Below are 25,554 nucleotides of genomic sequence, written 5' to 3'. Positions count from 1 at the left end.
TTTTGTTTTTTTTTTTTATGAAGGAGTTCATATGGACTTCTCTCTATCCAGAAAGCAGTAATTAATGATCTTAGGGCCTTAGGTCTCCTACTGTCTATTGAATGTAATAACTCTCAGATGATCTCCTTCAATCAAATAAATTCAATAATATTTATATTCTGGGGTAGAATATTGTAGGTATGCAACAAAAATAAATGTCCTATACTTTAATTTCAGTTATGAAATTAGATTAAAATATTAAAATATGCTCATTTTTATTTGAAATTTTACTTTGACAGATGGTCTGCACACCTTTGGAATGCTTTACAACTTTCCAGTTTCACAACATTTTGAGTCATACCTGACTGCTGCGTCTTGTGCAGTGCCAACTGTTTATTCTATAGATTATATTGAACTGTTATGGGGATCTGGAGGAATTTTCATTTACTATTTTATGTCCTATCCAACAGGCAAATCACAGAAAGCTTTTTAGATAGATGTGGGCATGTTTGTAGGCACTTGAGTCTCTGGCAAACAGCTCACTGCAGCTCTAGTTTAATCAGCTCGTTCTTTGGCATTTCCTTGCTGCTTTCTCGCCTGAAGGGCAAACACTATCTTAATGAAGCACACAAGGACAAATGACTTTTCCAGGCTGTGATTAATTTTCACAAGCTGACTTTAATCACTGGTTAATTAATAGAAGATTTGTTGATTTACAAAAAAAGCAGTCATTATAAGCAGTATTATATCGATTTGTTTTTCATTAATTTAATGCAGTAACAAGCTTTTATTTAGAAATTAAATGTGTTGAAATTCCATGCTAAGAAGGATGACAGTGTCCTAGAAGTATGGAATCTATGTAGCTTGTTGGGTTTGCCTGCTTCACCTAACCTTTTTAGAAGAAATGGATACCAGTACTACTCTAGCTCGACTCTGTCACCCCCTTACTCACACCTGAAAAATGGGATTAAGATTTTTTTCACTATTCACATCAATATTTTAATAATAAATGGTTAGTAGCAGTATATGACTTATACAAGAGATATGGCAAAGATCACACAGAGTTCTATATGCAAATGAAACAGTTTTCCCTACCTCGATAGGGAAATAGATAATGCTTTTGTATTATTATGCCTGGAACTGGAAATTGTTTAAGACCAAAATTATAAACTGCACTTAACAACATAAGTTAAACTATTGATTTTTTCATGCTACCATGACAGAAATTGTAATGTAGATTCTACAAAATACGTAGTAATTGGTTTAGATCTGCTTGATGAGGCAGCCCATTGTGATGTAACAGGTGAAACCACAGCCAGAATCTGTGACAAGAATCTACAGGCAAACAAATTTAGATAAAAACAAAATGTTAACTTTTAATAGTTATGGGGTGAATAGTCTAGGAGATTGGATGATCTATCATCCACTTTTTTTAATGGAAAGATAATTGTCAGTCTGGAAGAGTTAAAAATTTTGGGAATTCAGTATGACCACAATGCCTGAAATGTACTGGCAACATGGTCTATAACAAACAGATCAGAATAAAGGAATCTCTGGTCTTTTCTGGACATGGAATCTATGAATGCTGAATCCCATTGAAGTTGCCTGACACATGAAACCAAGTATTTTGTGACTTCAGTACTTAATAAAATCAAATAAGCATTGGTTATGATACTGATACAAATACACTTTATCAGAGTTTATATTAGATTACTTTATTAGGCTTTCTATTAATCATTTTATGCTTATCTATTCTTTTCTACACAATAAAAAATCCAACTTGATTGATAGAAGTCATACAGTACATATAGAACTGTAACTGGAATTTACTCTCAAAATAGTATTTTTCTTTTTCCCTTTGCAAACAAATATTCTCCTTTTACTTAGAAAAAGTGGAGGAATTGTAAAATTATGTGATTTTTACCTACACAGCTGCTCATAGTTTGGGGTTTTTTGTTTGTTTGCTTTTACACACTGCAGAAAAATGTGTAATTCGTTAATATTTGGTATACATGAAATCCCATTCATTTTATGATACCTTAAAGTTTCACATTGTATAAAGTGAAATGTTCAAGAAAATGATTATGTAGATTCAATGTTTGCATGCTGAAGTCTGGGACATTTTTGACTTTAGCTTTCGACTCTTCAGTCAGAGCAGATAATGCTCACTTAGTGACATTGTACCTGGGATTCTTCTCCACAATACCACTTTTCTACCAATGGCAACAGCAGGAGGCTGAAAATGCAATTTAGCACATACTCTGTAATAGCAAATTTGAATAGGTTTTGTTAGAGGGAGCATTACACTTCCACTGGGCACTATGCACAGTACTATTATATAATGAAGCATCAATTAAAATGCTATTAAAATAAGATGTTATCCTGTTGTCTTTTCAATGATGTTATCTTGGCACTTCATCTGCCTAATGTCATCAGTTAGCATAGAAAACCCAGTGCCATTAAGGTTAATGTGTAACATGTTTATAATGTACATTAGTGTGCCATAACATATGTCAAACATGAAACCCGATCATAGTGATGATGGTGGACTCACAAAGGAATACACAAAGAGTATGAAAAATATGTGAACTGACTCCTATCTGAAAGACTAATTTGGCATTCAGTCAAGTGTTGAACGTCTAAGAACAAGGTAAATAAAACTTAAATTGGAGGTTGAAGAAGTCTGTGTAGAGACATGACAACAGATAAATATATTCAGGGCCTAACTTTGTTCTGGAGTCCTCAATCACACCTCTAAATTCTCATGGATAACATTTTGTTACAGTCCTCCCACAATAATTCACTGAAAAGACATTTTTCATTAAAATATATAGCAAAAATAGCATCAGGTGAATATCAGAATGTGCAATACAATGTCTAACTAATGATAATTACTGGGGAGCCTACATTTTCTGGAGGTTTTCAAAATTATTCTGTTCCTAGACAGTTACCAGTTTGATTAAAGTAATGTTGGAGTAATTATTTAAAAGCACTGCAGACAAAATTCACATTTTTCTGTTTTCAAGACCATCTACAACTGAGATAAAAACTGAACTAAAAAGGCACGTATGAGTTTAAAGTCGCTGTCACTTCTTCTATTTGTGTACATGACACATTGAAAAATAACTTGCTGTCTTACAGCAAGTCAAAAATAAATTTTTACACATTTCTCCAACAGCTATAATCAATCAAAACATAGATTTGTAGTCAAAAGATTACGCTCTTGATACATTTGAATCTTTTTCTATTGTAATAAATCTTTCAGTAAAAAATGGATACCTCAGCATAGTCTGGTGAAAAACAATGTGGAAAACATCATTTAAATTGCTAGCCAAAGTAATGCTCAAATACCTTATCTAATAACAATATTTAACTAGATAAGGTCTACATGTAACTTTTTATTTTTTTTTTTAATTTCATATATTATGGAAAGAGAATCCATGTGATAGGGAGTTCATTGAGAAAAACAGCATCCCCTAGACACATTTACTTGTAAACAGGAGTGTCAGATTGATTTGGAATATAACAGTATCTAAACAAATCTGGTTAGATTTCTTTCCTTTTTCCTCTGTTTTTTTGGAGTGGGGTTTTCTTTAGAGGTTTTTGTTGGCTGGTTGATTGGTTGCTTGGTGGTTGTTTTTTATTGTTTGTTTTTGGGGTTTTTGTTTCATTTTTGTTTGTTTTTTTAATCAGTGAGTGAAAAAAATTATCTCTTAGGGAATTATGAGTGAGAAGATTGGAGGTGATAAAATTAGATCTGACAATGACTTTCCATTTAAATGAACTTGAACAGAATATTTAGAAAATTACATGCAAAAAACCTGTTAGTTCTTACTCCCAAAGGAAGTGGCAAAATTCCCATTGCTTTACCTGGAAATAAAAGAAAAATATAAATGTGGATGTCTGAATTTTAACTAATTCAATATTTTCAATGAAATGCCTGGCAGCATTTGACAGGTTTGTGAGACGATCACTCAGCTCCATTTTTATCCAAAAGAACTTATGTTTTTAACCCATTGTTTTAATGTAGTCAAAAGGACATAGATTTCTGTCTCAAAACATCATTACATTGCTCATTGTGAGTCCTTAGAACTAGTATTCATTAAAGAAGGAAATCAGATGTAAGTGCAGCTTTTGGGTCACACTATCTTTAAAATACAAGATAAAAAATTGCTAAAATAACCCAGGCAAGATATTTTTGAGAAACTCATTTTCACTTCTGAAACACTGAAGAAAAGAGTTTGATAGGCAAAAGAAAAAGCCAAACCCCTGAATCTACCTGAACTCACTGACCCTGAATTAACAAGTAAAACTTTCACAGGACTTATCTTTCTCAAATACCTCTCGTGCTGGGATAGGTGTCTTCCTTACTAAGACTAGAAATTGGGAATATGACCTAACTGTACAATTAATTACTATATGGGTTGATTTAGCTCACACTGAAATAGACATGAATTGCCTTGTTGAAGATTTCCTGTGTTGTCATCTAGGGAGACAAGATTGATGGCCAAGGCAAATTTGCTATCTCACTTCCAACATAAAAACTATAAAAATCCTACCCTTCATATTCCCAATAAGGTGAAATTTCATCTAAGAAACAGATTTAGAATCTGAAATCTACATCCTTGTTAAAATGAATGTTTTACAAGCATTCAGAGATTTTGAATACTTCGACGAAACAGGAATACATTTGTAACTGCCATAACTGAAATATCCACAGGACATGTACAAAAGACTCCCATGTTTTGTGCCAATAAAACTATTTCACAATAATTTTTAAAACTAAAAATCTGAGATTGCTGAGCACTACTACTCAAGGACCCTAGAGCTGTTAATTTCAATGAAGATATGCTGTTCAGACTTTGTTGTGCTTCAGCCAGTGATTCCTTGCTTTCTACAGGAAAATGTTATGATGCAATATGGATAACTGAGAGAACAGTAATCTGATTCTAAGATTTAACCTGCACCAAGAGATCCCTGCAGTAAGTAACATCATTTCAGACATGAGAGAGGAAGTATGGATTTTAGGATATAGAGTACTATGAAATAATATTTTAAATTAGAGTTAATGAAGAAAACCCCTTAGAAACAACTGTAAATTACAGAAGAGAGAATTCTCCACCTGGCACCTCACAGTAATAGTGATCAGGAACTATCTTCAATCCTCTGGCAAGTGAAGGAGAAAGAAAAGCTCCCAAATGCTTTGGTAATTATCATTATCTTTTTTAATACATAATCATCTGGAGTTTGTGCCAACAATCATTCATCACCCATCTGTGGCCATGCACAGAAGTTATCACAGTCTAAAAGCTAGTGCAATACACTACTGGCTGTGTGACAGCTGGTTGGAAGACAGACTGCAGAAAAATCTGTGATCAGAGGAAGGAACCCAGGAGTTCAACCCACAAACCTTCCCTAAGCTGTTCTGTAACTTGCCATGGCAGATCAGTGAATTTACTTGTAATGAACTGACTTTCCACCAGGCTTAGAATTTTGTTAAACCTCTAGGAATTCAAGGCTGTGGACTCAGATCATTAATGAATCACAAATCTAAGTTAAATTTTATTTGTTTATTTAAAGGAAAACATTATTACAGTTATCGTATTGATTCTACACTATTAATATGCATTTTTATTAGACTATAACATATATGAAAAAAAATTATTTTTACCAAAACAGAATTAAAACTGGGGTGAATTCTGAATCCTTGTTTTGAACAAATGCATCATTAATTTCAAAGAAACATTTAAACATAACACTTACCTGATCAACCTGATCTAGGGGATGACGTCCATGCCTGTGATAGCGAGGTTGGAACGAGATGATTTAACATCCCTTCCAACCCAAACCATTCTATGCTAGCAAGAAAATCGTCAGATCTCCTGGTAAACCTGCTCCACACACACAGACACAAAGATGACTTCCAGGAATGACATACATCTTTGTAGATTTTGTGAATTCAATTTTAAAAAATTATTGTTATATTTGGCATTCATTATCATTTACTTTAACCTAAACTAATCTCTTCCTGGACTTCTTTCATTTGCTAGAGAGACATATGTTCCTGCAAGGCAAGACAAAATAGTAACTGAGCTTTGTGTGGTCTGAACCACATTGTTGATTGAATAACATCCTTCCTTTTGTCTGCAGAGAGAGCCAAAGAAGCTCACCAATATCTGGAAATGCCTCTCTGCTCTCCCTCCTCTGTGTGGATCTGAGTAGTCACTGGTAGATTCATGGCAGCAGGAACGAACACAGAAATGCCACCACCTGCAGCCCACCTTGGGGCAAAGTTCAGTCACAAACTGTGGTTTTGGTGGCAATTCAGATGTGGAGGTTAACACTACTTACAGATGTAGAAGCTGTACTTCATTTGCAGGATCAAAGTTCAATCCAGAGGGAACTACACGGAGCAACAAAACCAAGTGAAACACCCAGAACTGAAAGGATCAAAGTGAAACAGGAGGGCAGCAGAAGCCCCATGCTCTTGGAGCATGTTTCCAAAATGCTTTTCTTCATGATTATTCATTCAGTGGGCCATGCCAACAGACAGATGTGGAGCCTCAGCTGTGGTGTGATCTCACCAGTGTTCATACTGCACTCTGACTATCACAGTTTGATATTTTGAAACTCTAGTTTGAGTGGTTTAAGTGGAGTTATTACACTTAAATTCTGAGTGTAGGATGTATTTCTTTCCACTACCTTAATATCCATTAAATACTTGCCAATAATATAAGCATGAAAATATATTACTTTTCCCTCTAGCAGAAACAGTAGTTTGAGTGAACAGTGCACTGATTTAATATTCAAAGCAAATGATCCATTTGAAGTCAGTAGGATGTAAGTCAGCTCAAGAATTTTCAACTTGTCTGCACCACATTTATAAGCAATGACCACTTCCACAAGGTTTACAGCTTTGGAGAATCAAAGCTCACACAGGCCTGAAAACTGTGAACTGACACCATCAATATCACAAAAAAGCAACCTGTTTGCTAACTGCTGTCTAAAAAATCCCTACAGAATTAACCATAAAGATTCATGACTGCTCTGAAAAAAAAAGTCTTGGGAATTCCTCTAGAGCAAGAATTTCTCCCTTAGTTCCTTCAATATGTTAATCTGTCACTTGTAAAAAGTTTTAGGTAAATCAGTTGGGTAACGGTTTTATTTGAAAAATATAAACCACCAAACACTGTTTTTGTTTATTTTTTTATGAGAATTTAGACTATATCAACTCCATCTCTGTTATTTTCAGAAAAAAAAAAAAAGTTATTTATTTGAACATTTTAATTTTGATTTTCTATCTGTAATGCTGGGAAGATGCATATATGTATATGTATATGTATATTCATATGTATATGTATATGTATATGTAAAATTTTATAATCTACCTCAGATTTCTTAGCTTATATTTCTTCTACATAATGTTCATCAGACCTAAAGTGTATCTTTCTGCCTTGATTTGGAAAGGATTTTGTTTTCAGCAATGTAAAATTTCACCACATTTCAACAGAAAAATAACTTCACATTCAAAACTAGAAAATGAGCAATGTTCTGTCAAAATATCTATACTGGGACATTTTTGAGCAGCAGCTGAAAAACAAGAAAGTTATTTGTTGTCTTATGTCTGTCAAGATATGTCTGCAGGGAGACGTGTCCAGAGGCAGGCAATTCACATTTCATGAATATAGTAATATCTTCAACCTTATTAGTCAGAGGCAGAATTTTTTTCACTGTCCTTCAAAGCATTTTGTCTCTATGATTTACCTTTCTCTTCCCTTTCTTCATGGATGAGGTAAAAAGCCTAAAAATCTCATTATGAACCTTCCTTATGTTTTTAGCAATCTTAATTAAGCCCTTATTGTCTTTATAAATAAAATGCCACCATTGTTCTATCACACTAATTTCTACTTTTCTTTTAGTGCTCTCTTCAGCTTTGAGAATTGTGCTCAGTTTTGATAACCTTCTCTCAGCAAAGTGATGCTGCACCATCCCTTCAACAAATCTTCTCAGTAGTAATCTGGATAATATTCCAATATGAAAATAGTTTCTTCTCGTTTTTAAATTTTTATTTACATTATTTTTTTTAATATTACTTTTCAGTGAGAAGATGTTATTATTTAACAATCAAAAATGATCATTAGGTTAAGTGATTACATATATTCTAGAATACTTCACTGTTAATTACTTTAGTTCTTCGTTTGGTTGTAGTCTGCAATTATTTACAATGAGTTCCTTGGTCATATGTTGTCTTACTATTTATCTTTTCCAGGGCTTGAGGTCTCATCCTTTACTTGAATCTGAAGTAACTTATATCTAAATAAACCAAATAGTATAAGATTTATCAAACTGAAAGACAGAAAAAAATGAGAGATTCAACTTAGAGACACAAAGTGATAACAGAAATGGAAAGCCAAATTTTCTTACCTATTTTTTTGCAGTTAAATCTTCCAATTTAAGAAGAACTTAGAGATAATAAATTTAAAACATAAAATTAAATCATAATATATTTATTTTTTTCTTATCTCTAATCATCTTTCACAGGTCATTTTGAGACCAAGATACAGTTTGGCCATGGAAAACAATTTCTTATCTCAAAAAAGTAGCTAAAATATTAAATTAAAAATTTAACTTTTGCTTCCTTTACTCTCTTTAATACTGAAGATCATAGTACAAAACACCTTCCTATTTAAGTTGTATGATTGAGAAGGCTGATGAAAATTTTAGACATATACATCCTGAAATATCATGAAATTGTCTTCTCTTCTGGAGGTATTTTAATTATTATTGCCCAAATACAAACAATGAAGATCATATGTTGCTGGCAAGAGAAAACTCTGCATAATCTTTCATTGTTGGCAACTTTCTAGGAGCCTTCCATCAATAAAACTTAATGATTTTCCTTCCCCCCCACCCCCCCAGTTTCAACATTAAAATGCACAAGTAAAAACATTTAGATAATTAAATATCATGCATATATATAATTGTAAACTACCCAGAGATAAAATAAATAAAAACCTTTTAATAGGTTTTTTTAGTTCCTCTATTAAATTAAAACAAAATTCTAAATCAAAATTGCAAAAAAAAGTTCTTTATGAAGAAAGAAAAAAGTAGAACTATAAGCATATGAAAATACACATATATAAACATAAACATTGTTTTGAGATATCCACTTAGTACAATGGCACATTAGCAATAAAATTCAAATTATTGTGATAATTGCAGTATTGTGATACTTAGATTAATGTGAATTTACATTTTGCTGATGTTTTTGTATAATTAGAACAAAGTTGAACTGCAACATTCAAAATGTAACACATGAATAATAACTACTTCCAACTATTTGGATTATTATGGCAATATTGTAATAATTGCAAGAATTATGATTGTGATTAATTAATTAATTTTAATAGATTAAGGATAGTTTAGAATTATTTCATTCCATGAGTTAATTTTGCGTATACATGCAATTGCAGACAGAAAGGAAGTTCTTTATAGGTTGAAAAATTTCACCTTGAATCCTTATTACATCAGTGGTGTAATTCAAAACTTTTGAATCAAGATGGAAACAGTATGTTTTCACTAAATAATTTTTAAGACCCTTTGATTTTCCTATAAAGCTTTATGACAGAATGACATATAATATGGATCACTATAAAATAAGTAATAATGATGCCAAATTAGAAATACTTCTCAGCTTTGAACTTCTCAATCAATTAAAAATAGAATTAAAAAAATATTTTAATATGATAATATTTTTTAATAAAATATTTTAAACTTACTTTCCCATACCTATATGATGACAAAAATACATCCAAAATTGAAATATATAATTTTTAAAGTAAAAAACCTAATAATTGAATAATTAAGTATTCAATTGTCCATTCAAAAAGTCCATTTCAGGAGGTGTTCTCAACCAATATATCTGAAATATCTCTTGCCATAACAAATCTAAGTGTGTGGTATATAATGGAAAACTGAGTTACACAGCATTTATCTTTTCAAGAACAATGCCCTTCATGGCTTTCAACATTATCTTTCATTAATAGGATGTCATTAGTGATAAATATTACCAAAAATATAGATAACATTCATTCAATCATATACACCCACTCTTCTATAATGTTTCTAAAAATACTCTGTAATATGCTGATATTTTATTTATTGCATGGTTAGTTAAATTCAATGTAGAAACAGTCTGTTTTAATATGGAAGACATGTTGATCTTTTAAAATTCCAAAATTTATTTAGACATTGTAATGTCCTCAAATGATCCTCCTCATCTTGCCAAAATTTCTGTACATGTCCTATCTCTGCAATGACTTTCAGGTGCGAAGGTCAGAAACAAAGGCCATATGCAGAGAAGCATGTACACCAACTTTCAGGTTTCTTATGGCCTTTATTTTCCAGCCTTTCACTGCATATATACATTATGAATAAAGATCAGTGCCAGCCTCTGTTCACTCTGCCTTAAGCCCAGGAGAAAAACATATATTTAGGAAAAAACATTGGCAATTATTTTTAAACTTTCATAATAACATTATGAAAGAATACTAAAACCAATTCATCTGTGCTACAGAACTTTCCATCTTTAATTTGCCAGTCTTAATCAAATCAAATTCTGCAATTCCTCACAGTCAATACTGCCTGATGAGTGTTTTTTTGCCTATGAGAAATGAAAAAATGGTCTGTTTTAGTTGTTTCTAGACAGAATTCCCTGTTGCAGAAAAATGTACTAAAATTTCACTGTCAGCCTTCAACGGAAAGATAAGGAAAACTAAGTATTTAGAGAAAGGGATCTGCTGGCCCTCAATGATGCTTCCAGATAGAGCTTGAAATATATTAACAGACTTTGTGTCAGTCTTCCTTTTTTTGGTACTTCTGCTGTATATAGATGCAACACCTACTCAGAGGACTTTCACAAACACTAATAGTATTCCCTTTAAGAAAGACCATATCAATTTATGGAGAATGTTGATTTTATTGGAGAAATTATTAGAAAGCATCTGTACCAGTAGCTGAATCTAGTTGGCAAGAACAATAATGTTCTTTTTGACAATAACTTCCCTAAAATGTATTTACCTTACTAAGATTTTGTCTTGCATCTGCCTGTGATTCTTCCATAGAAATTTAAACAAAAGATATCTGAATTCTAGAGCATGCTCTTTGCCAGCCCTCAAAAAACACTGCCAGCTTTTCCCACTATCTGTGCATAGCCTGGATTTGTGTGGTCACACACTGAAGCAGATGGTGTGACTGCTCTGGGTCACACCATTATCTCACAGGGCTAGAGCAGCTGAGCAGCAACACCTGAACTACACGTGGAGTTCAACACTGCCACATTTTCGGGTGGGATCTCTCCAGTAATTGTAAGCCAAACCATAACAGAAAATGTGCTGGTGTCTGCATTTGTTTTGGTATTTTAATCGCTTGATTCTGCAGTCAAACTGGGCTTGAGAGTGAGATAACCTTGTATAAACACATCATTAAGCAAATGTTTAATGATATCAAATGGTCATGTAAATTTGCATGTAAATATTTGACTTGAAAACTAAAATTCATTTTACATTTTTAAAAATGTGAAACACTAGTAATTACGGCTCTGAACTGTTACCTTTACTGACTATCATATTTTTAAAGAAAATCATTACATTTTCAAAATAGAAAAACTAGGGAAAAAAAAAGCCTTTGTGTTCCTTAGTCCTTTTTCTTTTCCAAGAAAGCTTGTTTAAAAGTTGTAATTTTGTAATTTGTTACTAATGGATACTCAGAGAACTTATTGTAATCTATTTTTTGTTGACCAAAATCCACAAAAAAGAGATAATCTCTAAGACTTTCTTCATTTAAGAAATGACAAAACATTAAAATTTTCAGTAAATAACGTGGACATGAATCTTACATAACACATAAGTGATGAAATAGCAAAAAAAGGCATATTTTACATGTATGGACAGATATATGGATACATGCATGAAATTATGGATCTGAATAAGTTTAAATAGTTAATGTGGTCAGATAAAGGAGGAGATTTGAAATTGTAGGTTAAATAAGAAAATTAAATATTTGTTCTCTCATTTTTGTCTTCTTTTTGCTTTATAATTGATCATTTCTGTTATCCTTAATGAAAATATTAATGAGTCTAGTATTTACAAGCAGCCTTGTACATTCACCACTGCAGTTCAGTACCTTGAAGTAATAGGAATATAAACACTTGAACTCCCTGCTGCATTCCATCTAATTCATTCATTAATCCTTTTCACTGTTGTTTGAATCTCTTAAATTTTAGTTTCTCTCTCACAGATGGTTTGCTACTTTGAAGAAAACTTGACTGAAGGATGAAGCTCTTGAAAAGAATTCACACAGATTCTATTGTTAGGGAACCAATTTCTTTTTTTTACACTACATTTATTTGGAATTGTCACACCGGCATTGGCACAGCTGCAGATTCCATAGTGATGTCAGGAAAGACGACAAAAAAAAAGCTTAAAAAATAAAAGCTGATAAAATTCTCCCTTAGCCTAGCTGTATTACAAAGACCTGAAGATTTTGCAAATAAGAAATCTGATAAACTATTATCTAATGCTATTAAGTAGGTATCTTTTCTTAGAGAAGTTCAGAATATCTCTCTTCAATTAATTATAACATTTACGCGATTAAAAAACACAACATTTGTAAGACTTTATTATTATTGTTTTATAGAACTTATTACATTTAATATTTTTATGCCTTTGAAATAGCAGTGATGCTTACATACCCTGCTGGATTTTCAATGTGTTTTATCCTAATACCATGTTTAGTAATCAATGATCTAGGCTTCTCCACACTGTAAAAAAAAAGTAACTGGAAGTGGTAGCCCCAGCTCTAGGGAGCTCATGGCAACTAGACAGGCCAGGTATTTCCCTTACCTAAAAATATAGATGAAACTGCCCAGGAAACTTGCATTAGTACGTTTGCTCTTATTACAAGTTAAATTTTGTCATCGAGAGACTTAATTTGCTGCCTGCAGTGATATTCTTATTACTTCTTGTTTGTTTTGTCTTTCTTTTCAATGAATATTTGTTAGCTAAGTCAGGTTTACAATCATGGGGGAAGGTATCTGAGTGGAAACACAGAGATATTTCATTATTATTGTGTTTTTAGATTTTCTTAAGTATTCCAGCCTTTCGCATTTTTCCCTTTTTGGTGTTTTCTTGGCTTAGACAATCCTGTGCACAGCGGTGAAGTGAATCTCAGATTATTGGCCCAAGACTGGTGTGTTACACTGACCAGCTAAACTCTTACATAATTTTGAATGCCTCTACATTCTTTCCCTTCTCTTTTCCAAACACTCCTTTATGCAGAAGTTTACAGTGAAGACAAAATCATTAAAAGATCAAATAATATAAAAGAAAGTTATGGGAAGCTACCACTAGAAACCAGAACCACCTTGGCCTCCCCTTACCCAGGAAAATATTTGGTTAAATATTACTCCATTTTTCAGTAGTTCTCAGAATCAGAGAAGCATTTTTCCTGTTTCTATTTTCCTAAGAATTCTTGAAAACTATTTGTTATTCATTCTAACTGTACATTTTGAAAATAAATAAAATTAGCAATAGGTAGGAAAAAGAACACTTTTACTGAGATCAAATTTAAGAGGTGAATGTATTCTCATTGTAAAAAAATATAGCTAGCAAATTGGAATCTTGTCTTATACTTTCACACTATTTAAACAAAATTTAATTTTGAACACAAACTTGCATATGAAATATATTTTAAAATATTAAATATATTTTATAATAAACCTAGAGTAGAGGTTTTTTTTGAACTGGAAAAGAGACAGGCACACAAAAGCTTAATGACTTTTGAGAAGTGAGATGCTGAGGAAAATAAAAGCATGATGCCTCCCTATAGGGAACAAGAAAATTGAAATGTTCTCTGTAATTCCTAGGACCAAGACCTATAACAAAGGAAAGGGGTATTGTGTGTCTTCCCAAGAGGTGACACTGCTTTATATGAATGTAAGAAATTGTTTTATGAATGGTCATGAAATGAGTAAGCAAAAGAAATTTGAATCATTATTGTCATAATGTGGAGGTAAAATTCAAGAGTAGGGGCTCTGCTATCACCTCTAAATCTCAGAATTTGGAATGAAATGCTGTGGTGGGCCCTTTTCAACAACAGTCACTGTGGTGTGGTGACTTTCTGAGAAATGATGTCTGTCATGCTTGTCTGAATGGAGACCATCAATTTCCTGCAGAGCACCACCTGCTCTCTTCTGCATCTTGCCTTACACTTTCTGATACAAAAACTTTTAAGGGACCTGTAACAACCTTATGCGAAGTCTGCTGCTTCTCTTGCCTTCTCTTGCAGGGATTTGTGGAGCAGGAGGTGCACAGGAACCATTTTTTTCTCACTGATATTTTCCTTTTCTGGCTCTCCAGGCCTCCAAAGGAGGGTGTCACCCTGTGGCAGCTCTCCCAGACCCACTGACACGTCTCTCCTTCTAGCCCTGGGTTGAAAAGGGTAGAGTGGAACACTTTTTTGTTTATATTTCAGATCGCTGGTTTTCCCTGAAGCAGAACAGGAAAGGATGCTGGCAAATTCTCAGACATCAAGTCAGTGAATAACTGCTCTCTCAAAGAAGAGTAAAACTGTCAACTAAAAGGCCGTAAGAGCTAAGTCATCCTTGAAATAGTGTACCCATTTGTTGGGCTAGAAGATTTCTTATCAAAGATGTTGGTCCTTGATTACCTTTCACCAGAGAGAGTCTGTGGAGGGCTTCTGTAGAAACAGCTTCAAATGAATAAGAAAACAAATAGTCAAACAAGCACTGACTCAAGAAAAAACAGACTTCAACTGACTAGACATGAATAGTTTGCAGTTCTCCAGTGAAAGAGCCAGTGAGGCAGCACACTCCAAAAATATACAAACAATAAATGAGAAACAAGCCAAAAAATACAGATATTTTTGGGGAAATAAGCAATGAAGAATGAGCTGGATTTGGCTGAGAGGCAATTTTCCTCCTTGTTGCTAGCATGGAACAATGTTTTGCATCTGTGCTGGATAACAGGGATGTTTTTGCTATCCCTGAGCAGTGCTTGCACAAGGACAGTGATTTTTCTGCCTCTCACCTCATCCCAGCAGCACATAGGATGGGTGTTCACATGCAGCTGAGATGGGGATGACCAGGGTGATATCCCATGCCATTTTATATCATGGCCAGCAGTAAAAGCTGAAGGAAAATAGAAGAAAGGCACGGGGGAGGGAGGACACTTCTGGAATTATGGCATTTTATCTTCCAAAGTGACTATCATGCATGATGGAGCCCTGTTTTCTCAGGAGGCTGGACACCTGCCTGGCCATGAGTGGTGGTAAATTAATTCCTTGTTTTTCTTTGCTGGTTTACACAGATTTATTATTATTATTATTATCATCATCATCATCATCATCATCATCATCATCATCATCATCATCATCATCATCATCATCATCATTATTTTACCTATTAAACTGTCTTTATCTCAACCTAAAAGTTTTTTCACTTCTACTCTTCTGGTTCTTTCCCTCATCCCACCAGGGACTGACCAAGAGGCTGTGTGAGGCTTACTTGCCAGCTGAGGTTAAAGCACAACACAGGAAAAAGAAGGAAATTTCAAAAGTCAAGATGAGGAGAGAAACTCAAGATATATATTTATAATATTTTTAATATGTAATGATAAATCAAAAATAATTTCAATTTGATGATATTATTTTAAATAAAAATTCTCAACTGCCCATTATATATGACATTTTCACCAATTTCTTTTTGCCTGTGAATCTTTTTATGTATCTGAGACACTGGTAAAATATAATTAATTTTCACTGTACTAAATATTCAGCTGAAATTTCTATTTTTCCCCCATGTTTATACTCTCTTTACAACTCCTTTAACTTCTGAGTTGACACAAACTAGATTTTTTAAAAAAAAATCTTACTTTAGGAACTTCAAATGCCTAACTCTTGCCTAAGAATATCATTAAAAGTGGATTCAAAGTTATTTAATTTCTACACAAAATGAAACAGTTACAAGAACATTCACTTATTTATACATTTACCAATGTATGGTGCTTTTATTTCCTATGAGATGCAGACATTCTTCTTGCACATACCCATCTAGTGAGTCATTTGTTGAATAAAACCTAAATAACATAAAATGAAACAGAAACTATCAAAATGCAGTTCAATGAGCTCTTGATAAATGTGATGTTCCATTAATTATTGTGTTTCTTTTTCTATAAGGATGTATTAATTAGATGAATAGTATCATACATGCAATCTCACAGATCTCATAAAATAATGCAACATGCATTATTTTTCAATATTTGTAGTTTTCAATAATACAATGACAGAGAATGCTGTGCATCTGATTCCTAGTCTTCCTTTATCGATGACATGAACTTTCAAAATTATGTTTCCCATCACAATTATTCTTCTTCAATATTATCCTCTGTATGCAAATCTAAATTTGGTAATTAGAAAATTGGTTATACAAGTGAAATAAAATATGCCTGATTGATGCATATAACAATCTGTCTTTGTATTCTGCTGTATTACAGTTACTTTTCATTCCCATAATTCATTAAAATACAAACAATAAAGCAGTCAACAAAGAAGCAACAAATCATAATAATATCTTGAATATGTATCTAGACTGCAGCGAAAATAAACAGTAGAGTTTTGACAGATAAGAGTTAACTTCAGAAGACCATAAGTTATTTTTCTCATGTTTTCAAACTGTTTCACAGAAAAAAAACATTTTAGGAAGTATGAAGAAAACTAGTTTTAATGACATTTTCATATCAGACATTCTCATTTGCCAGAATCACTTATGATTAATATCTGATCCTGCAGGATACTGAATATATTTGGTGATAATCAGCCTCTTAACTCTCAGAGAAAAACTGAGAGAATAGCCACTTACAGGGCTCATTTTGTGTTTCACGGGATCAGGTCCTAAATGAGCTTTTCAATTCATTGGTTCCACACCAGAGCACTTTTCCATTCAACATTTATCAAGAACATTTACTCAAATTGGAAATGGTTGCACCATAGGATGTCATGCAGCAATAGTAAATAGCAAATAGATTATTCAATTACTCTGTACCAGCAGAGACAACAAAGAATGGCAAATATTAAATAAGTTCTTTGTTGCATATGCTTACTTGTTAAGACTTCAACAGCATTCTAAATCTGTTAACCTTTCTTGTGGCTGCTTCTTTCTTCCAGAAAGGTTGAGTTTCTGACAAATTTGACATGGGCATGATAAATGAGTTATATTTGTATATGTTGTTTATAAGACCTGTTTAACTTGCTGTCCACCATTCCTGTCATGCTAATAGATGTCTGGTAGCATAAATAAAGACAATTCCCATAAGCAAGTAGCAAATGTTGTTAATGACAAAGTGTATCACCTAAGATGCTTCCAGCCCCTGTACCACACAAATGATGAAGAGTTATGCATGAAAATTTTTAAAATATTATATGATGTTTTAAGGAATATAAAATTATATTTTCTTAAAGAAAGAAAATTTTCAAATTGATTCCAAATAACTAAATATAAATATGCCTTTTTTTCATTTCAATACAAAAGTTCTAGTGCTATAAAAAATCCTTAAGTGATGGTTAAATAGAGTGAAACCTGACAATAAGAAAATTTTCTTTAAATTCTAATGGATCACTCTTTACACTGCTAAACTGTCCTCCTTGTGCAGTAATAAACAGAAATTTCCTCTGACCATACAAGCATTATTTCTAGATTAGAGCAAAATCCAAAAAGCAGTTAGTCATGTAATTTCAATGGAATTACTCAGTGTCTTATATTTTATTAGCTATGGCTTTCAAATCTACAGAGGTTCATGCTCCTAAGTTCCTTTGGTGGTTTTTAACAAAGTATTTTACTAATTTGTTTAGGCAGCAGAGATTGTAGAAACCTCCACAGGTTCTGAAAACAAATATAATACAAACTTTGTCAGCTGCCAACCAGTCAGGTTTATATCCAATAGAAAATTAAATGAAAATTTCAAGATAAATATGCAGTAAAAAATATGCACAATGGAGATAGATTTTCCCTCCAGAAACTGTAGAAACTGTGTTTTTGAGTTGTCAGAAAAACACCACAGATCAGCTTTGAATGAAAGGACCCAGAGCATGTTATAACAGAAATGGATTGTGAAAAAGACTTAAATCTCGCATAATGTCACATGCTCTTTAGTGCTACCCATGAAATAGTACTTATCATAGGGACAGAGTGAGTTATTCAGAGTGTCAGTGGAGTTCACTGAAAAATCATTAACATGGGACAGGTCAACTGCTCATTGTAATCATGGAAGATAGAATTTCATATAATCATAGAATACAAGGTTGGAAGGGGACCTCAGTGATTATCTGGTCCAACCTTTCTTGTCAAAATCCTAGTCTAGGTAAAGTGGTCTAGCATCCTGTCCAGCTGAATATTAAATGTGTCCAGTGTTGGGGAATCCAACCCTTCTCTTGGGGAAATTGATCCAGTTGCTGATTGTTGTCATTGTGAGAAATTTTTACTCTTGTGTCCCATTGGAATCTACCAGGAGTAACTTATACACATTACCAGGTTTTTGACTTGTGATTCCTTGTAAACAGTCCTCATCTTCTTTGTAGCCATCCTTTAAATACTTTAACATGGTGATAAGATCTCCCCTAAGCCTCCTTTGCTGAAGGTTGAACAAACTAGGTTTATATGATGGGCTTCATAAGAGTTTGATTATCTTTGTGGATCTTCTTTAGACCCTTTCCGTTTGTCCACATATGTTTTGTATAGCAGGAACCAACATTGTACACAGCATTCCATGTGGTACCTGACAAGCACTGAGTAGACTGGCATACTTTTTCTCTGCTAGTGATGCCCTTTTTGATGCAAACCAGAATCCTGTTGGCTCACTTTGCTGCAGAGAGTGACTGGTCACTCATATGAAACTTATTGTCTACAAGAACCCCCAGAACCATTTCCACAGAGCTGCTCTCTAGATGGGTAGATCCCAGCCTGTGCTGCACTCCTGCATTACATTTTCCCAGGTGCAGAACTTTCACATGTGTTGTTTACACGTTGAATTTCTTAAGGTCAGCCCACTCTTCTAGCCTGTCTAGGTCTTCAAGGTGACTCTCCCAAAGTGCCCACTTCCCCACTAGGATGTGTTCTGCAAAATACTCTCAGAAGTACTCTCAGTACACCTAATGCTGTCTTCCAAGTCACTTATGAAGATACTGGTGTTGAAACCAGTATTGATCCTTGGGGGATCACCTAGTGACAGGCTTACCGCTTGCGAAGGAGCTTTTTAGTTAGTTGGATTGAGCTGTCCTTGTAACTTCAAGAAAGGAAGATATCTCTAGAATTCTCATCAGTTATTCAGAAACAAGGTAATCACAGCAGACATTTATGTAACTTCTTGATTAATAACTGCATTTCTTACCCTGAAGCACCTTTATGAAACTGAGCAGTGGCAAAGTAAGGAGAAAGAAAGGAGGAGAGAATGGGTTTGGGAATAAAGGGTGGAGATGAAGTGCTGAGAAATAGAGTATCAGTTTCCAGTTCAGATATCCCTTTTCAAACTGTTTACTGGTACAGGCAGTCTTTGAAGTCAGTCCAGTCTCCTGTGTCTTTTCTCTGCTGGTGGACAGATGATAGATTTGCCACTGTGCCCTCATACCAACTGCATCCAGCTGGTTCTCTTTCCAAATGACCTCCTAGCTGTGCCTATTTGTTGTGTATTTCTAGTCCCTTGATGTTCCATTTATTCAGTCCTGTCATCTTCTCCTAATGTAAAGCTTGTGCTCTCCTGACAGGGGACGTCAGCATCAAAAATCTCTTTCTCTAAAGCATGACCAGTTGGATTTGTACTACAAATACCCTTGCAGATACAGTAAATCCATTCTATTTGTTACCCTCATTTTTTATAATCATGTGGGATTTGAATATCATGATTAAGAAAGAGATTTTAATAAGACTATTTATAGCCAGCATAGTCAATAGTTCTGTGAAATAAAGTGTTCTGCTGGCTCTCACCAACAAATCTGTGAAGGTTGCAAAGAAAAAGGTAACCCCCACTGAAATTGTTACTATTCAGGTCACAATCCATTCTTATAGATCAGCTCAGACTGGATTTTTACATGCTCTTTTATGCATGCTTCAGAGCAGGATTTTCGGATGAAGCATTTCAGACCACATTGTTTCAAAATCCTTTTTAACATACAAAAGTAGAGAGTTTCAGTCTGTCATTTTAGTTGAAAATCATTGAGCCACGTGGTAGAGATAAAATTCAGATGAACAACAAATGTCTTAAATGCTGAGAAATGCTAAACTATGGGTAAATCTATATAGACTGAAAAAAGTATCTGATTGAAATCTTAATATGAACCATTGTTTTCGTGACATTAGACAACTACAGTAAAACTGAAACGTTGAATAAAAGCTTTGATAAAACAATCATTACACGATATGACTGATACTAGACTTAGGGCAAACAAGGTGGTTGGTGCAGAATATCAAGCAAAATGGAGTCGATGACCTTGGAGGTCTTTTGTAACCCTAATGATTTCTATGACCCTAAGATTTTTAGATTTGTTTTCATTCAGGTTTTTCCATAGAAATATTCAATCAAATAGGTTTTACATAACAGTCACAGCTAATAATTCCATATTGTTTTGTTGTCAAAAGGATAGCATATATATGAACATAAAAGTGACCAGAATAATTGGCCAAATTTTGACCTGAGGTACACACACAAAGTGATTCCATTGGTCTGAGCTTTCCCCTTCTGTCTGCAGCTGTTGCTATAGAGCTCTGACAGATGCTACACAAATCTAAGCAATATTAGATGTTTTCAGACAAAGTGATGAGAAGCAGAAGGAAACTCACTGAGAGAAACAGTAGATAGATGATTAGTATGTTGCCCATACAGGTCTGCACACTGACTCTTGCCTTTACGACCTCCTGAGGGGGCTGCAGTCCATCATTGGGAGAGCAAGGAACCAAAGTCAAATAACAAGCATGTCCTCTCTACATATCAAAGCCTTCACTTTACAGGAAACTGTTTTTTTAAGTTCCTGGCATAGGTAAAATACACAGTTTTGTATCACATTTTCAATACAATGGAATAAGCAAACAGTTGTCTCAGGATAAACAAAACTACATGTGCACATACCATTGCCCATTGCTTCTGAATAAAATATACTTCACTTTTATCAGAAGTCATAGGACTGAAAAATAAAAACAAAGGTTTTACAAGAAATGTGTCAGAGGAGCTCCATTTTTAGCCAATGACCACTTAGATTCATTAACCACCCTTTGAACCTGGTAGTTGCATAAGATTTCACAAATTTATGGTCTATCTATACAGTCCATGCCTCAACAGCTTGTCAAGAAGGACGTTGAAATTTTCTATTGCTAAAATCAAGTGACATTGACAGCTATCCCCTCATCCACTGAACCAATTACTTCACTATGAAAGCCAGTCCGATTGTTTAAACATGATTTATCCAAGAAAAACCTCTTTAAGAAATGTATAGGCAGACCTCTGATGTCCTAAAATGACTGCTGTATTAAATCTCACGTATGTCTCTAGTTTTTTATGCAACCAAGATAAACCTTAAAATAAAAAATAGTTGATAAATCCAAATAAATTTAACAATGTGCCTTGAAAACACTTTTATGTACTACAATTAAAAATTAGTTTGTCTCTGAACCAAAAGTGTCCTGATTTTTTGAAGGTTTTTTGAGTCACCTGGTATTAACTCTTGAGTTTACATATTTAAAAATTGATAAATGTTTGATCTGAGTCTGTTGGCTGCAGAAATATGCAGAGAAATATGCAGAGAAAGTTTCCTTTCTCTTTTATTTAGTAAATAAAATCCAATTTCCCCATATTTTTTATCAGGAACCATGTTGATCTCTTTTATATTACTTTTGGTGGCATATAATAACTGGAAAAAATATCCCTGACACAAGTTTCCACAGACATCTTATGCTTCTTTTAAAGTATTTTAGTTCTTTGTTTCTCTGTTGTTGTAAAGATGACAGTTCACTAACTTATTGCAGAAGATGAGGGCTATCACTGAAAAATAATCTATGTGATACTGAGATGTGAAATCCATAAAAGTCTTTTAGAATATTTACTTTTATATATAATAGGGCGATTCTGAATTTTAATAATGAAATGCAATTGTGCCTCTAAAAACTTTCATATTCATGCATGCTTCAGAAGCATGAATAAAAGATAGAAACTCAATAAAATATTTTATATACTGCAAGAAATAAAAACTTATGACAACTCATTTTTATTCTGTTTAAAGAGAACGCTAAAACACTGCTCACAAATAAATCAGAAATTTCAGCATTTGTCATCTAGCCCCTCTTGCCCATTGCCTCTGCAATGTTTGCACCACCTTCAGTAGTGTGTACAGAGATTAAATACAAGAATTGTTTTCTATATTCCTCCTTTCAGCAGTGTGCACAGTGTCAGGATATGCTTTTCAGTCCTTTTATGGATTTTTATAGTTTCAGGGAAGGACTGAGATTAAGACAGCTAATGAAAAAACATTAATGAGAACTAATTAACAATTAAAAATTAATATCCAGCCTCTAGCAGCCATTCCAGCTTTCAGGTGGCATCATGTCATGTAGCATAAGCACCAGCATTTCTGTGCCAAAACCAGCATCCCAAACAGAGTAAGAAAGAATGGACTAGCAGAGAAGAAGAGCATAGCATAGTGTAGATGGCATAGCATGGCACTGCTTAGCATGGAATGGAACAGAATACAGGTTTTTCCCTAGGAATCTTCAGCACTACTGTTTTGCTTTGTCTCATTTCCCAGGCTGACTAGGAAAAGATCAAGTTCTGAGTTCACTAATAACAGCTTCCTTATTACCAATTCCTGGCACTATCTGGAAAATAAGACCCAAGTGCAAAGAGGATGAATATTAAAATAGATAAAATCATTCCATGCAGTAATTACCAGCAGCTACCTATGCATAAATTGTTTGATGACCATCTTGGAACAAAAAAAATTAATGTTTTACCACCTGCCTAAAGAACTTTTTTCTGCAAGAACTTAGAAAATCTGTTTATAACTGTTATTTTAAAATCTAGAGTTACATTAACAAGTAGCAGCCCTGCTTTGATGTCAGCATCAATTCTGTTTGTTTCTGTCAAAGGTAAAATAAATTAAATGCTTCTGTAATTAAATAAATGGAAACTATTCCAATTATACTAGTCCCTAATGATAAATTTGTTGCTGTGGGAAAAATCTGATTTCAAGCCACTTTTCAGTTGGAATATTTGGATTGGTTGAAAATGTATCAGTATCCTCATTGTTATAAGAACTGCAATTGTATTTCTTCTGTAAAATGAAGAGCTTTGAGTGACATTATGTCTTGAAGACTTTGTTTCTAGTATGATATTTTCTTGGTTCTAGAAAACACCATTCAGAAAATGCTTAGTTCATATTCCATTTCCTCAGAGACTATGCCTGTGAAATTTTCCATATGCAACATAAAAGTCAAGCACTTGTTTATCCTGATGGAAATTACCAAATGTCAGATTTTGTTGTTTTTTTGGTTTTTTTTTCTATAAGAATATTTTTTCACTTATTTGGTGTAAGAAGATTATCACAGAATCACAGAATGAATAAGGTTGGAAGGAATCAAAGTGAATTACCTGGGCCAACCTCCCTGCTCAAGCACATTGCACAGGGTTATGTCCAGACAGTTCTCCCATATCTCCAGTGAGGGAGACTCCACAACCTCTCTGGACAACCTGTTCCAGTGCACAGTCATCAGCACAGTAAAGAAGATTTTCCTCATATTCAGGTGGCAGTTCCTGTGCATCAGTGTCTGCCTGTTGCCTTTTGTCTTATTGCTTTGGATCATTTATTTTCTTGATGGTTTAAGCAGGAGAACAGAGTTTGAATGGGAGGTTGATTTGACCAATATTTGTCATCAACTCAACACATTTTTTCTTTTTTTTCTAAAAACTCTGGACATTGACTATCTACTGAGGACTGAACTGTGACCTAGGTGAGTACAATGTCCAACGGTATTCAGTTAATTCACATGTTTGAGGTGCAAACTAATTTCTCCATGGAGAGGATAAGATCCCTCAGAGTAAAATGAGATGTATAGATGTGATATTTCAGCTTCTCCCTAATCAGTGTGACAAGTGCACACAGGGACACTCCATTGCTGCTCCATGGGCTAAGCACCACAGAAGCAGGTCTGTGAGGATTGTGAGTCACACAACCTGGTGTGAGCCTTGGACAGAGCTGGCACATGTTCATATATGTGCTTTTACTGAATGGTAATTACCCATATTTAAAAATGTTAGAAAAAGCTTTCAGCAGAAAGCAATAGTCTGTAGTTTTCATTTAGGCAGCATGGGATTGTACCATAAATTGTATCAGCATAATGAGAGTTTGCTGAAAGATTTTGAAGGCTCGTTCACAAAAATATCTATGCTTCTCATATTTAGAGATCAAAAAATTTAGTGTTTATTTTCTTAAAAGCATTATATCTATTTTTTTTTAAAACACAGAAGAGCGCAGAAAAGTAGATACCTGAAAGTTTATAGACATGTATGAGTCTGAAACAGTAAGTACTTCAAGAAGAAATTTCTCCTTTGAAGACAGGTAAAATCCTTTTAAATCTCACTAGGTTCATATCTGCATCATTAACTGTCTCTATACTTTTAATGTGTATTAAGGGTAAAGTATTTAGGTACACTTAAAAAAGTCAATAAGATGCTCATTGAATTTTAAAATCTAATTAGAGATAAAACATAGTCCTAAATGAAGTAAAGAAAATTGCATGAGAACTATGTAAAATTTCCCAGATGAAAGATATCTATGTAAATGCTTTTGATGCTTTTTATTTTCCCCAACTGTGACTTTTAAAATGCCTACATTTAAGAATAAAAGAAGATGCACAGAGAACACTATATTAACTCATAATTTATTATGTAATGCCAGGGTCTTGTTACATCTACACTTTATAGCATAAGAGTATCACACTAAGAGCTCTAGAACGAGGGGCAAGCCAATAAAAGTTCATGTAAAGAAGAGGAAATTGCAGGTGAAATAAATGTTGGTTTGTGGTTTAGCAGATTCTGGTAGTGTCTGAAATCCAGTGGATGTAAAAAAAAAAAAGATATTGCTTATTGCCTATAGTGAATTTTCAACATAAGATAGGGAAAACAGGAACAGAATTTTCTAAAGTACACAAATAGGACACTAAAAAAACAAAACAAACAAAAAAACTTTCTGTTTTACTACTTCTTCTGTTTTGGTGAGACTTGGTAGCAGTACTTCTTGTCCTGAAAAAATCATGTACTTTTCCATAGACTTCCTTCCATGAGATCATGACACATGTAGGGATCTGCTATAGGGAGAAGCCTACCTGTGGTTTTGCACTGAGCTCTCTGGGCTCTGATTTCCAGAAAAGACAGTTACACTGGTCATACCTAAGAACTGGTAGGATTGTAAGCACCCTTGATATGTCAGACTGTAAGAGATTACATCATCTGTGTGTCTACCATT

At 33.9% G+C, this 25,554-nt stretch overlaps 1 long non-coding RNA gene across 1 annotated transcript in view; it reads right to left on the bottom strand.

Moving 5' to 3' along the window:
* LOC107205183 overlaps positions 1-24,282 on the bottom strand; it is a 29,773-nt gene extending 5,491 nt beyond the window's left edge. Inside the window, exons 1-2 of the long non-coding RNA XR_001521873.2 lie at positions 21,171-24,282; positions 16,050-16,133 (exon numbers count right to left, since the gene is read on the bottom strand). This is a non-coding gene — a long non-coding RNA (uncharacterized LOC107205183). The remainder of the gene's footprint in view (positions 1-16,049; positions 16,134-21,170) is intronic.
* Positions 24,283-25,554: the final 1,272 nt, after the last annotated feature.

The sequence above is a fragment of the Parus major genome, chromosome 1A, assembly GCF_001522545.3.
Source record: "Parus major isolate Abel chromosome 1A, Parus_major1.1, whole genome shotgun sequence".
Lineage (NCBI taxonomy): Eukaryota > Metazoa > Chordata > Aves > Passeriformes > Paridae > Parus > Parus major.
The sequence above is the reverse complement of the archived record's forward strand: the minus strand, read 5'-3'. Positions and strand labels throughout refer to the sequence as shown.